The sequence below is a fragment of the Cucumis melo genome, chromosome 12 (assembly GCF_025177605.1).
Source record: "Cucumis melo cultivar AY chromosome 12, USDA_Cmelo_AY_1.0, whole genome shotgun sequence".
Lineage (NCBI taxonomy): Eukaryota > Viridiplantae > Streptophyta > Magnoliopsida > Cucurbitales > Cucurbitaceae > Cucumis > Cucumis melo.
Window position 1 is genome coordinate 5,358,452 of NC_066868.1, and position 3,550 is coordinate 5,362,001.

At 34.0% G+C, this 3,550-nt stretch overlaps 1 long non-coding RNA gene across 1 annotated transcript; it reads left to right on the forward strand.

Annotated features, from left to right (window-relative positions):
* Positions 1-318: 318 nt before the first annotated feature.
* LOC127144508 (uncharacterized) lies at positions 319-2,337 on the forward strand. Its single transcript, XR_007816251.1, has 4 exons — positions 319-484; positions 582-676; positions 763-863; positions 1,962-2,337. It is a non-coding gene; the product is annotated as an uncharacterized LOC127144508 (long non-coding RNA).
* The last annotated feature ends 1,213 nt before the right edge of the window (positions 2,338-3,550 follow it).

Genomic DNA, 3,550 nt, shown 5'->3' on the forward strand with positions numbered 1-3,550 from the left:
ACCTTTCTAGAATTTCCCTCACTTTCAATTTGGGTGGGGCGATGCTTTGGAATCTAGGAAAGTTGATAAAAGCATACCTGTAAATTCGATATTTTCTTTGGATTTTTTTTTAATATCAAAGGAATAAAAGAAATTGGAAATTAAGTATATAATTAATGTTTTTTTCTATAAAAAGAAAAAGAAAAAAAAAGAAAAGAAAGGATAAAAAGGAAGGAAAAAATAAGAGAAATTCCAATTTTCTTTTTCTTCGTCTTTTTCCCTCCACCGCCAAGCTATCTTAATTCCATTCTTCACCATTTTTTTCATCATTTCTTCACCAAATCTCAAAGGGGTTTCAAAGGTTAGAAGGCTGAGAAAGGAAGAAGAAGAAGTTCAAAAGATGTATGTTGAAGAAGACGAGGAGTTTGCAAGACAAACTTCTCTATAGTTCATTAAGCACATCTCTGGTGTTCTGATCGGTTTGAGCTACACAACAAACTAAGAGGTGAGGTTTAAATTTACTGAAAGCTAGTTCATTTTTGAAAAAAATTTATGAAGAAAGCTTGAAAAAATTCTGATGTTCATTGGGTGAATTTTGACAGAGAAGACAGGGCAGATTGTTTTCACGCGAAATCAAGAGATCTCTGGTTTTTTTAGTATTTCTGGGTGTACCGATGGAGTTAGAATCTCTATATTGGTATGATTTGAAAGATTATTCCATTTACTACAACTTTCATGAAGAAATTATGAACTAAAAATAACTGAAAATAAGTTAAATTGTAGGGACAAGTTAAAGGGGTCGTGGTGTACGCCATTATTGGAGCAGTTCTGTTTCGAGGGATGTCTGAGATTATAAATAGGGAATCAGATTTATATGTCTTGAAGTAAGTTTTAAAGGACCTCAAAGTGAATATTTGACATAAAGAACTCTCACTTTGATTAAGTATTGGAAAAGTTATGATCATTTGAATGTCATGTTGCGAATCTGGAAATTTTGAGAAATGTGTGAAATATGGTTTTATTTCTTAAAATTAGACTTCTTAAGCATAATCTTTAGTGAGACATATCAAGCATAACATTTTAAGATCATAATATTTAGGTTTTTAATACTTGGTTCTGGTTGTTTGATAAGCCAAGAGAAATTGGTCGGATTTACACACCGAAAAACTAGTCTAAGACTGTGAGTGACAAAAACAAGTTTTGCAAATGATACTTTTTTAAAAAATTGTTTCTTATAACTAAATGTTTAACGTACTTGACTACGAGTTTATAAATGATATATGATTTCTATGTTTAGTTTTCGAGTATGAGTTTCGAACTTAGATTTCATAATGGAATCCACATGTTAGCACATAATTAATGAGTTCTAAAAAGTAGTTGAAATGGTATTTGTTTAAGCAAAACATAGTTTAAGCAAGAATTACTTTAAGATTTTCAGTTTTTCCACAAACAAGCTAAGTAAGTTTGAGTTTATGCAAGATTAATATAAGCATACACGTTTTAATGTTTTCGTATGCTTTATGATATTTTCATTAACTACAAGACTGAGGTCTTGAGCCTGAGGCTATAGGATATCGTGTGCACATAGGTTACGTTCCGTTGTTAACATTGAGTGCACTCCGTGACAACGATGCTGTCGTGAGTACTGGGCGAGCCCCACTACGACAAAGACAATGGAGTGTTGGACGAGCCTCACTACATCGTAGAACTAGTAAACGTTGGTTGTACTAGGCGTGTCCTGCATAACGTAATGAAGTCATGTTAGCTAAATAGTTTATAAACAAGAAATGTCTTGCTAGATTTTATAGATATACGTATTGAATGTTTGAAGGAACTGTTTTCTGAAAATATTTACAGTTAACGATTTGCTTGTTAGATTAAGTTTTCAATGATTATCATGAGTTCTGAATTATAGTTTTAAAGTATTGTCACTCACTAGGTTTCATAGCTTACCCTTCCAAAATGTTTTACCTACTTTTCAGGTAGAGATCGAGTTCCCGGTGTCTGATATACTACCTTAGTCTGCTAAAGCTTCGATATCGATTGCCAGTACGGGGTTAGAGTTGTGCATAAAGTGTGTTGTGTTGTGATGTATATATCTTTGTATGATATAGATACTCCACAGTTTGTGTAAGTTTTAGGAGCTGCGGTTGTATAAACCTTTGTTGGTTATGTTTTGGTTAAGGTGTCTCCAGGTTTACTCGTGAAATCAGTTATTTTCGGGCTACATTTCATGTATGTATATGATTAGTCTAGGATCCATTGTGTTATGTTGCATGTAAAATAGTTTATATACTAGATTAGCAAGTTTATCACGTTAAAGATTTTAGTAGAGTTGACAGATATAAGTAAAGAAAAGTGTTGTCGGTTGGCTTCACACCGTCTTTCGGTCTAAGCTAGCAGGTAGTCCGGGAGGGAGTGTGACAATACCATTGTCTTTTGCAGACATTTTCGAAAGCACCTTGCACGTCTTTTCCTTTTTCTTCTTGATTTTATCCTTCTTTGTCCAAATAGCAGCATCTTGAATTGCAACATTTAGACACTTATTTTCTCTGAATGAAGAGAAGTTTGAGAGAAAAATGTTTGAGACGAAAAGTTCAAAAACCCTAAATTTAATGGTATGTGACAAGAGTTTTAAAGGAAGATGAAAGGACGAAAAAGAAAGTGTAACGACCCAACTCTTTATATTAAGCTGAGGTCATTACTAAAAGAAACAATTACTAAAAGAAACAATAACAATAGACACTTTCTTGAAAAGAGGGAAACTAAATTTTCATTTAAAACAGAATATTAAAACATTGATACTTATACGCGGAAGCAAAACTGAGTCCTCATATGGCATGTCACGAATCCTTCTCTATCGCTCGCCAACTTTCCTCTACCTTTACCTTTGCCTGAAATATTAAACATAAAAAGAGTGGGTATAAACATATACTCAGTAAGGGACCCATTACTAGTCCCGCTAGGTGTCTGTTAACTTCCCATTAGAGTCTTGTAAAGAAGTACCCCTGAACTAGCACGTTCCCAAACACGTACAATTTGTGATCCCGTAGGAACAAATTTGGTCTTCGATGAACCCAAAGGAACACCTAGAACAATCTGGTCTTTAGTGTACCCGAAGGAAATACTAAGACAATCGGGTTATGAGTGACCCCATCGAATCACTCGTAATCATGTCTATGTCAATGTCATACTGGACTGGTGATCCCGTCGAACTATATAGTTAAAAAAGGAGAAGGAGATTCTATACAGCTGTTACAGTATCTGTTACAGTAATCATGTCTATGTCAATGTCATACTGGATTGTTTGCCATACTTTTGATGAAAATATCTTTGGAATCACCATCACAGTTTCTATACAGCTGAAGATAAAGAAGAAGGAGATTCTCTCTTGAAGGAAGTTAATAAGAGCATACCATAGTCTTTTATGGAGATTCATAACTTGCACGTTTTTTCCTTTTTCTTTTGGACCTTGTTGTTCTTTGTCCAAATAGAAGCACTTTGAATCTCAGCATTTTGAACTTCATTTTGTGATAACGGTGAAAAGCTTGAGATTAAAAGTTTGAGAGGA